The following is an 11,554-nucleotide window of genomic DNA, read 5'->3' on the forward strand; positions in this document are numbered from 1 at the left end:
GTGAAATGCCTGCAGGGGTCAGCCCCACCACAGTACAGAGCAGAAAAAGACATGGGACAGAAATTAACTGGAATGGAATCAGGCCAAGGATGGGAATATTACCCAACTTAGTAGCCCATCTTGCTCAAACACATCTTATCCCATCATTCTGTTTACATCACAGCATACATCATCATTGCATAGTTTCTTGTTTGTTTATTTTTTATCTTTGTCTCAAGGTCATGTCCAACACAGCACCTGGCATATTTTATATGCTCAATAAATAATTATCAAATGAATACAATGGGGAGAAATTTTTCTCTATAAAATCACAGTAGAAAAGATGTATAAAGTATTCCTTTAATAATTTTCCAAGTTTGTGTACATTGTAACTAGAAATACAAGCTGGGTTATCCATGAGATCAATAGTAACGCATTTCTTTTTTTTTTTTTTTTTTTTTTTGAGACAGAGTCTTGCTCTGTCGCCCAGGCTGGGGTGCAGTGGCTGGATCTCAGCTCATTGCAAGCTCCGCCTCCCGGGTTTAGACCATTCTCCTGCCTCAGCCTCCCGAGTAGCTGGGACTACAGGCGCCCGCCACCTCGCCCGGCTAGTTTTTTGTATTTTTTAGTAGAGATGGGGTTTCACCGTGTTAGCCAGGATGGTCTCGATCTCCTGACCTCGTGATCCGCCCGTCTCGGCCTCCCAAAGTGCTGGGATTACAGGCTTGAGCCACCGCGCCCGGCCAGTAACGCATTTCTTATGAGGACCTTAGAAGTTAGGTTGGATCATGGGGTTGAGGATAGGGAGAAGTGCCTACTGCTATATTTTTTTTCTGAAGAGATGACTGTAATACTTTTAAAATAAATACTTGATTCAGTCTTACAATTGTGTTTTTGCTTCCTTAGTCAGCATTTGACTTTAAGAATAACTTTACTGAAACGGGATAACATGTTTTTAAAAAATTGTAGAATGCTTTTGGTCACAAGTAAACATTTCTAAAATCAAGAAATGCTAGGAAAGATTTAATTCCTAAAAATTTAAATTAAGAATTTAAAATTAATCAAAAAATAATTAAAAATTAAATTTCAGAATTTCTCCTTTTCCGTCAAGTCACCAACTTCCCTTGGTAGTAATAAGTTCATTGAGTTCATGCTGTTTATTTTTATTTTATTTTATTTTATTTTATTTTTTATTTTTATTTTTATTTTTTTTTTGAGACGGAGTCTCGCTCTGCCGCCCAGGCTGGAGTGCAGTGGCCAGATCTCGGCTCACTGCAAGCTCTGCTTCCCGGGTTCACGCCATTCTCCTGCCTCAGCCTCCTGAGTAGCTGGGACTACAGGCGCCCGCCACCTCGCCCGGCTAGTTTTTTGTATTTTTTTAGTAGAGACGGGGTTTCACCGTGTCAGCCAGGATGGTCTCGATCTCCTGACCTCATGATCCGCCCGTCTCGGCCTCCCAAAGTGCTGGGATTACAGGCTTGAGCCACCACGCCCGGCCGAGTTCATGCTGTTTATAACATAGTTAGCATGAAGATCTCAGAGCTGTAGATGCAGTTTAGCATACCATTCTCTTGTTTTCAGTTGAGAAACATGAGATTGAGGAATACCAAGAGGTTTCTCTCAGGATTATAACATCTGAGGACCAAAGGATCCTTAACAAGATAATCAAATCCACTCCCTTTGCCTCCAAGGTATGAATTGAATTATCAGGCTAAAGCAGGATTACATGTAAATCCACATTTGCTGAGAGCTCTTGGGGAAGGAGATTGTAATGACCCCATTTTAATAGCTTTTACTGTTCATAAATGTTTCCTGATATTTATGCCACATCCTTCACACTACAATTTAAGCCTATTGAGCTCACTCCTTCCTGACCTCCCATAATATGCTCAATTTTGTGCTGCCTTTTAGTTTTTTCATACACGAAAGTTCTGTCTTTATAACAAGATCATCTATAAGAATTACATGGCTTTACATTGTTTCAGTTCTTCCTGGCGTACAGGTTGAGAGATTTCTCAACGAACTGATGGACACCTTTTTTAAATTTAGAAGTTTTGCAAGAACATAGCAACAAAAGTAGTTAAGAATATCAGATTTTATTCCACTTTGAAACTTCAAGTTTGTCAGATGCATGGGTTGCTAAAAGACTTCTGTAGTTTCCTAATTCTTTGCAACATTTTTTCCCCACTTAGTTAGAAAGGTCAAGCCTACATGATAACACCGTACTCTTTCATGCTGGTATTGCCTTTCATACAGATGCATATAAGTAAATATGGATAGAAATATTCAAATAACTAGTCAAATGATAATAAAAATCTAAATATTAGAATCTATTTTGAATGGAGACTTTTAATTAGCTAGTTAGTGATATACATATGTAATCTACATATTAGTACATAAAGGGATTAAACAATAATTGTAATAGGCCAATATTTATTGAGTTATTGGTATGTTCCAAGCACTCTTCTAATTCTTTTTATGTATAAAATCTTAGTTAAGCTTCACAACAGTTCTGGGTTGCTACTATTAATATCTCATTCTAAAGAAAAAGGAAAGCTGATACACAGAAATGTAAATTGTCCAAGAGCATGCAGTTGGCAGGTTGCAACTGGTGTTCAAATCTAAGCACCTGTGTCACTAACCACTAAACTCCAGCTTCTGTGGTGAGAGGAAACGGACTTTAATATTTAATAGGAGGTGTCCAGGAAGTGGCACATGATGGTTCTGGTTTCAGTTCTCACTACAAGAAGAAGTGACTTGCTGGCCACAGCAGACAGAAGGCTGCTGTTCTCCCAGAGGAAACGCAGCTGCCAGGGAGAAGGCCCATATAGACACAGGAAAGCTATGGTCAGCATTTGAGGGGGCTATTGGAGGGAAGCAGAACTTTATGAAGAACTCAATCTATAAAAGTGATGCTTTGAGCTAGTAGTGGCATGAGAAGTGACCTAGACTTAGAAATAAGGACCCTGAAGCAAGATATGGACATTTCAGCCCAACTAGGCATCATAGTAGGCTAATCATCATGCCCACATTAGAAGAGCACCAGACAGGATCAGACCTGTTTCCGTAGCTCTTAGCCACACAGATAAAGTGTTATGACTAGTTGCTTAGTTAATAGAACAGACTGATGGTCTCTTGTAGATCATTGTTTATAACTAGAAAAATAAATTGCATACAATTCATATTTGAGAGTGTGGATGGAATCATTATTAGCAAAACCCTTTCATCATCTTCTGAAAGTTCCCAGTCAAAAGAATCCTGCTATGTTTTGGTAAATACGAGTTTTTGGATAAAAGAGTAGGGTGAACACATACTCTGACTTCAAAGTTCTTTAATGTTTATAAAATTTAGGTGCTACCTGCTGCAAATACACACACACACACGCACACACACACATATATATACAATCATCTGATGCCATATTTCTCAGCTGACACACATGTACATATACAAATACATATATTTGCATACGTAGTCTTCTAATATATTACCCTCTCCTATTCCAGTCTCCTCAACTGATTGTCAAAATCTCCCCATGTTCCTGCCCTATCATACTGAATGAACATTATTTTCTATTTTTATATTACTTTCTGTAGACACAAAATCATGGCATGTCCCTTCTTACCTCCAAGCTTGTTCTTGTTACTTCTGCTGGGAATGACCTTTCCGCTTTTATAGATGTATCCAAGTCCAGTCAATTACTCTTCAAGGCCGAAATCAAGCAGTTTCCTCAGATATTTGCCACCCAACCCTGATTATTCCCATCTCCATCCTCCCTTGGTACTTCCTGCTCAAGACACTTTGGCAATCAATCACATGCTGCCCTGAACATTGCCATGTTTCATGTACGCACGTATTGCCTGATAAATCGCTTGTATATTTCTTGGGGCTAGGAACTGACTCTTAAACTTTTTGCCTTTGCACAACTTCTAGGATAATGTCAGACGTATAGCTGACTCTCAATGCGTAACTGTTTGCAACAAAATGACTTGAAAGCACGTAATTGTTTTACTTCAGACTTACTGACGTCAATAACTACATTATTTTTGAAGGACATTTTTTCCCCTTGGGTCCAGAAAGACCTGTAGGGCACACTGTACATCACAGTCCCGGCTTCCTCTAAATCCACTGCATGTTCAGTGACAGCAATTGAGTGTATCCTCTTGTCTTCACATGCTTTTTAATCTGGGTAATTTATACATTTCTACTGTTGGACAAAAAGCCATTTCATTGGAAGGAAAATGTCCTATTATTATAGAGGCACACAATTATTTGAGTTTAAACACATTTTGATGACAGTCTGCCAACGGAATTTTCTCACATGGAGGGGATGCCTATGTCAGTTTAAGTCCTATGTGTCCAGAAATTGCTACAATTCAGCTTTACTGGCATTGGCATTTAGGCAGGCAGCTGTTGAATGGACTAATGAGACATGGTGAATGTAAAATATATAGTTTACTTAATAGGTTAAACTCAATAATCACAAAGCATAATAATCACACAGCATAATAATATATCTCAGCCTCAATCATTCCAGTGTATCTTAAAAACTGCAATACTTGTGAAGTTACCTAAAACCTCCAACTTAGTGCTTTTCGTCTTGACTACCTCCTGGAATGATGGCTTCAATGATATTAATAGCACTAGCAGTTAGCATCTAGCAAGTACTTCTTATATGCCCATAATTATCTCCATTAATCTTCACAACAATCCTGTGAGAAGGCACTGTATTACTCTCTATTAGAGATGAGGAAATTGAGGCCCAACGAGATTAAGTGTCTCAGTCAAGGTCAAGAGTACACAGTTAGTAATGGTAGAACCTCTGCCTCCTCAAATCAGGCTAGTCTAAACCCTCCCTATGCTAAGCATCAGCATCACCTGGTAGCTTGTTAGAGACCCTGAGTTTCAAGCCCCACCAGGACCTACTGAACCATAATCTGCATTTCAACAGTTTCCCCAGGTGATTCATACACACATTAAACTTTGAGAAGCCCTTCTCTAAACCATCAGGTTATAATGCTGCCCTTCCTGCCCGGTCTGTATTTCCTCTCATTTGTTGTGAACTTACCTCTCCAAACTTCAGGGCAGTGTCACTGTCCAATTTATAATTAAACCTTTGGTGGTTCTTTGGATTTTATCTCTTCTTTCCTCAGCTTTCAGCTTTTTGAGTAAACTTTTAGGGAACCTCTGTTAACACTCAAAAATATATTGTTTCAGTTGCATTTCTATGGTCATTTTCCAGCTCTCTATGGGTTTCTTAAAAAGAAATGATGCTGGCTGGGTGCGGTGGCTCACGCCTGCAATCCCAGCACTTTGTGAGGTTGAGGCAGGCAGATCATGAGGTCAAGAGATCAAGACCATCCTGGCCAACATGGTAAAACTCCGTCTCTCCTAAAAATACAAAAATTAGCTGGGCGTGGTGGCACGTGCCTATAGTCCCAGTTACTCAGGAGGCTGAGGCAGGAGAATCACTTGAATCCGGGAGGCGGAGGTTGCAGTGAGCCGAGATCGTGCCACTGCACTGCAGCCTGGCAACAGAGTGAGACTTCGTCTCAAAAAAAAAAAAAAAAAAAAAAAAAAAAAAAAAAAAAAAAAAAAAGAAATGATATGATTCTAAGACTACAGAATGTTCCAGATAGAGTCACAGTCTGTCTTTGCACTTGGAAGGTATGGTGACTCCCAAAACAATTTATAATATGTCCAGCATTGCATTGGCTTTCCCCCCCCCTCTTTGATTCAGGAATGCACACTCATCAATGTCCTTAGGGAGCAATGATTACCTTGGCTAAAATAGGTGCTCACTTACCATATCTGAACTGAGAAGGAATGACAACAAACGGATTGTTCCCGAGCCCTAGTCATTCAGCACCATTCATTTGATATGTCTCACTGAATTCATGAGTCCCCGAACGATCCATGCCTCACATTATTTCCTAACTCAGTGGTGGGACGCCATCTGTCCAGTTACGCAAGCCAGAAATTCAAGAGCTGTTCTTGATATCTCTCTGTCCTTCATCCCTCTGTCCTTCTGTTGATGATTTCACGGCCCAAATTTCTCCAACTCCTCGTCATCTTTCACCCACCCTATTGTAGTAGCTTCCCATACGGTCCACCTATATTTTCATTTTCTCCTTCTTCTGATTATGCTCTCTTCTTTCTGATTATGCTACCTTTCCCTCTGGCTTACAGTATTCAGAGGTTTCCCTTTGTCCTTAAGATAAAAACAAGACTCTTCAAGTCATCTCAGAGAACCTGTCTCCCCTACCTTAGATCCCAATCCTCTCTTGTACTGATGACTCCATTCTCTCTTTGTGGCAATCACCCCCATCCCCAGGCCTTCCTGCCTTTCCTCACGTTGGCTGTGCTTCTCCCTTGCACTCCAGCCTAGGCAAGTGAGACCCTGCCTCAAAAAGACAAATAAATAAAATAAAGTAAGTGTCCTTCAGAAATCTGCTTCACTTAGGAATCCTCTCTCTGACAACTCTCTGTTAGATCTCCCTATTGTGCACTCTCATCCATTCATTCATATATTTATTCATGCAAATAGCTCGACAAATATCTATTGAGCTACTTTTCTGTGCCGGAGTCTGTGCCAAGGGCTGGAGACAAAACAGTGAACAGGCTGGTCACGGTGGCTCACGCCTGTAATCCCAGCACTTTGGGAGACCAAGGCGGGCAGTTCACGAGGTCAGGAGATTGAGACCATCCTGGCTAACACAGTGAAACCCTGTCTCTACTGAAAATACAAAAAATTAGCCAGGTGTGGTGGCGGGCGCCTGTAGTCCCAGCTACTCGGGAGGCTGAGGCAGGAGAATGGCCTGAACCCAGGAGGCGGAGCTTGCAGTGAGCCGAGATCGCGCCACTGCGCTGCAGCCTGGGAGACAGAGTGAGACTCTGTCTCAAAAAACAAAACAAAACAAACAAACAAAAAGCAAGCAAAGCATGTGTGGTTCCTGATCTCATCGTCTAAGGTGGAAATCAGAGCACAAGTCTCTCTGATTTCATAGAACTTATTGTAGGCCCAAATTGACACTAATTTTTATGATTATATTTATATTTGTGTCTTATATAAACTTTAAGCTCCATGAAAACAAGGATTTCTTTCTCACCGTTTTGTTTCTGCAAGCTAGCACCATAGCTCTCATTTAATAGACAAAATACATATGTATTGAGTAGAGGATTTTAGCTATTTAGACCTAAATGCCCACATTAAAATCCATCTGCCACATATAGACTCAGTAGATCTTAAAATGTTTATTTTCCTCTTAAACTTGTCATTTTAGGAATCATAGCTCAGTGTCAGTCACAAACATTGGATTTTTAAAATAATTTATTTTAAACTATTTTTATGTTGCTTACTGGTCAATGCTAGCTCATTCATCTCTATAATTTCCCCAGATAATAAATACTACCTGCTTGGAGAAAGAGCCCTGAAATCTCTTGGAACACTATTTCCTGCAGAGTTTGGTCCACTTATTCATTATGTTAAGTTTTCTATTGTTAAGCCTCATTCAAAGTTTCTTATTCATATCTAAATATCGCTCTCAGTCCCGAGTGACTAAAGTTCTGAAGCAGATTTTATAGTAGCTTTAAAAAATCTGAATATATTAAACATGCTTGCCTCTCCCTTCCCCCACTTCCTTGAAGAAAATAGCATGCCTCACTTTGTCTTCAAAGGGTTCTAAGGTCAAATACTACTGGGAAACAATGGCTTCAACACAGCAAAACAAGTTTTTTCCTGTGGCACTTTTTCTTAGAGCACTTTAACTTGCTATTTGACACGGTGAATCTTCAAGCGTGTGGGGATACTGCATATTCAGAACACCGGCTCTTTTAAGCACATTTGATAGTGGGGCTCTCTTCTCCAGGATCACTCCTCAGAAAACTTTGGGAAGGGTTGCTTTTAAATCAGCCTGACTCTAGATGTGGAATAAAATGTCCACAGGTCATTGTTTGGTTATCATTAAAAAATGGACTGTTTTGGTTTTCCCTGAAACTCAGCTGATTCCTGGAAGAATGTGTGTCCCACTCAACTCAAAAAATAATTATTGAACACTTGTTCTGTGAATATCTAATGCTGGGAGCTCTCTTGGCCAAGAGAACACAGTGAAGTCCTTGCTCCTGAGGAGTAGGAAGATAAGAAAATAGTTGACATTGAGTCCCTGTTCTGTTCCAGACCTGCTGCAATGCTGACACACAACACCCCTAAATGGTAGAAATAATGATTCCTGATGAGAAGACCATGGATGCTCAAGGTCACACAGCAGGTGGGAGAGCTGAGAATAAAATCACAGCCTCTTTCTTTCCAAAGTTTGTCTCCCCTTCCTTACCCCTATCATCCATGACCTACATACAATCTTGTGTGAGAAACTCACTGAAAATAACATGAATATCAGCAAATATAAGTAAAGTCTTATGGAAATCATAAGGGCTGTTTAGCTGTTTCAAAAAGATGATGTTCTTTTCCTTCTCCCCAATAAAAGGGTTTTCACCAAGCACCGAGCTTGAAGAGTGTATTTCAGTGAATTATGTAGCTAGGAAACCCTCTGCCCTTGCTGCTCTGTCTTCTTTAAGTAAATTGTGAAATTTCCATTAATGCAGAAGTAGAACTACTGTTCAGCAGAAATTCATAACTTGTGCTTGTGGTTATAATGGTGGTGGCAGATGTGATTTCCTTCACAAAATCCCAGAACTGGAAGGAAACGTAGAAATTGTCATAAGGCTCCATTCATCACAGTCAGGGCAGTGGAAGCCTAGAAAGAGTCAATGAATTATTTGTCCAGAATCACACCAGAAACAATAATACAAGTATGTATTAATGATGACGGCCAAACCATCACTTCTGTTTATTGAGAATCTACTAAATAATGTGGCCTTTATAATGTACTTGTATATTATGTATTAGACCTATTTTCAGAACAGGTGTTTGAGGCTCAGACAGGTTAAGCAACTTACTGTAGGGCACACAGCTCAGAGGTGGTAGACCCAGGGCTCCAACACAGTCATTCTGACACCAAAGCTTAGGCTGTGTCCACCATGCTGTTCCATGTTCCTATAATGTGGGCTCATCAAGACAAGCAATCAGGAGTAATTCAACCTAATTCCCCTTGACCCCAAATCAGATGAAAACCTAAAGGCCCAAGAAAGCCTTGAAAACACATCATTTATATGAGATGTGACTGAAGAATAATGGACCTGTATTTTGAAAAACTATGTAGGAGGTCCTTGATCTAAAGTCAGGGGTGGTCTCTTCAAATACTCATTATAAGAGGATGGATTTATTTCAGTGATGATGCCATAGCCTGAAACCATTTGAAAATTTCTTTTTTCCCCATTGCTTTTATAACCTGCAGTATGTTCTTTTGAATAATCACCATAATGGTAACACCATTTAATCTCTTCTTCTTTGAGAGCAGATTTAATTTTTCACACTGTTTGGAATTTAGTTTGGAGAATGAGTGACTGGGTGATAATGGTCAATATCATGTCATGAGACCGATTTTCTTGACTGTCTTGACACAAACACAGAAGGTCTTATTCAGAGTTAAGCTTGGTCCCTTAGATCAACAGTGGTGTCTATGGAATCCAAGCCTCTCAGATTTGTATGACACCTGATAGGTATTCTAAACCCAATCTACGTGTGCTACACAAAGGTAAAATAATTTAAAACAGCTACACTTTCATAAACAACTTCTGTATTAATCCTTATTTCAAGGAAGTGTGAAATTATGATGACATAATAGTTAGATATTTTTCATTTAGGTATTTTTCATGGCATAATTAGTTTCCTATTTTAAAATCTTGCTTCTCTTTGAAGGTGCAGCCGAATCCTGCTTGATTCATGACAACACACCACCAGAAAAAGTCTAAAATTATTTTTAAAAGTCTACAACTTAAAAAAAGTCTAAAATTATCAGAAAAATTATAAAATTTGCTCTCTGCTCCAATTTCTGAGTATCTAAGCAGGTACTACATTATATGTTTATTTCATCTTTCATAGTGTTTGTCTTATCTTCCTAAAAGACTGTTAAAAAAAAAAGTGGGCAAAGGATATGAACAAACACTTCTCCAAAGAAGACACACAAGAAGCCAAGAGATGTGAAAAAGTGCTCATCATCACCAGTTTTCAGAGAGATGCAAATCAAAATCACAATCTCACACCAGTCAGAATGGCTGTTATTAAAAAGTCAAAAAACAACAGATATTAGCAATATTGCTGATAAAAGGGTGTGCTTATACCTTGTTGGTAGGGATGTAAATTAATCCAGCCACTGTGAAAAGAGTTTGGAGATTTCTCCAAGAACTAAAAATAGAACTACTATTTGACCCAGCAATCTCATTACTGGGTATATACCCAAAGGGGCATATATATTTCTACCAAAAAGACTTGTATGTTTATCACAGCACTATTCATAATAGTAAAGACATGGGATCAACTTAGATGTTCATAAACCATGCATTGGATAAAGAAAGTGTGTTACATATACATCATGGAATACAATGCAGCCATAAAAAGAACAGAATCATGTTCTTTGCAACAATGTGGATGCAGCTAGAGGCCATTATCCTGAGTTAATTGACACAGAAATGGAAAACCAAATACTGTATGTTTTCACTTATAAGTGGAAGCAAAACATTGGAAACACATAGAAATAAAGATGGCAACAATGGACACTAGGAATTACTAGAAGGGGATGGATAGGAGTGGGGCAAGGGTTGAAAAACTATCTATTGGGTACTATGTTCACTACTTGGGTGATGGGATTGATAGAAGCCCAAACCTCAACATCACACAATATACCCAAACATGCACATGTACCCCCAAATCTAAAATTAAAACAATTTAAATAAAGAAAAAAAGAAAAATATATACTTTAGTTTTTAAGTTCTTCTATGTTCTTTTTTTCTGCTTAGCCCTGTGGTGAATGCATGCTAAAATGAATGTTTTTAAGATGTGATGCTTCCCTAAATCTCTTCCTCATTTTTGCATGTCTGCCCTTTATGAGTATAAGCTTAGTTTTTGGAAGATTGTCAATATTCAGTGTTGTCTTCCTTTTGACCTTCTTCACTCTGATGTTCATTTTCCCTGAAAATTTCCTTTTACTGACATTTCTCTTTCATGTGAGAAAACTGCATTGACTATAGTCATATTCAGTGGTTGACTGAAGTGTAAAGTTGAACTATTTCAGGGACTTTTGGTCAATGTAGGCAGCCTTTATCATAATTTAGGCCCAAATTTCTATGGAGAGTTTAGATATTTAGAACTATAAAAGTCGTATCTTCAACTGGGATAGGTAAAATTTCTATTCTCCTGGCTTAAGAGGCAAGTCATTTTCAAACATATAGTCTAAGAACTATTGATACAAAAGTCTGTTGCTGCTCTTTGATAAGATTAAGGTAAAGTCAAAAATATTTATTGACTTTTTTTAATAAACATCTACTATTTTATAAACACCTACTTTCTGCACAGCCTTGGGATAGGCAGATCCTAGAGTGTGGAACTCAGGAATACTGTGTACCATCAAAAAAAAAAAAAAGGACTTCAAAGTCTTGCAGATTATTTATTTCTGGTAGA

At 38.8% G+C, this 11,554-nt stretch overlaps 1 long non-coding RNA gene across 1 annotated transcript; it reads right to left on the minus strand.

Moving 5' to 3' along the window:
• Positions 1 to 2,398: 2,398 nt before the first annotated feature.
• LOC126956466 (uncharacterized) lies at positions 2,399 to 3,826 on the minus strand. Its single transcript, XR_007726386.1, has 2 exons — positions 3,605 to 3,826; positions 2,399 to 2,786 (listed from the first exon to the last, which is right to left on the minus strand). It is a non-coding gene; the product is annotated as an uncharacterized LOC126956466 (long non-coding RNA).
• Between the last annotated feature and the right edge of the window lie 7,728 nt (positions 3,827 to 11,554).

The sequence above is a fragment of the Macaca thibetana genome, chromosome 6 (assembly GCF_024542745.1).
Source record: "Macaca thibetana thibetana isolate TM-01 chromosome 6, ASM2454274v1, whole genome shotgun sequence".
In the NCBI taxonomy this organism is placed as follows: Eukaryota; Metazoa; Chordata; class Mammalia; order Primates; family Cercopithecidae; genus Macaca; species Macaca thibetana.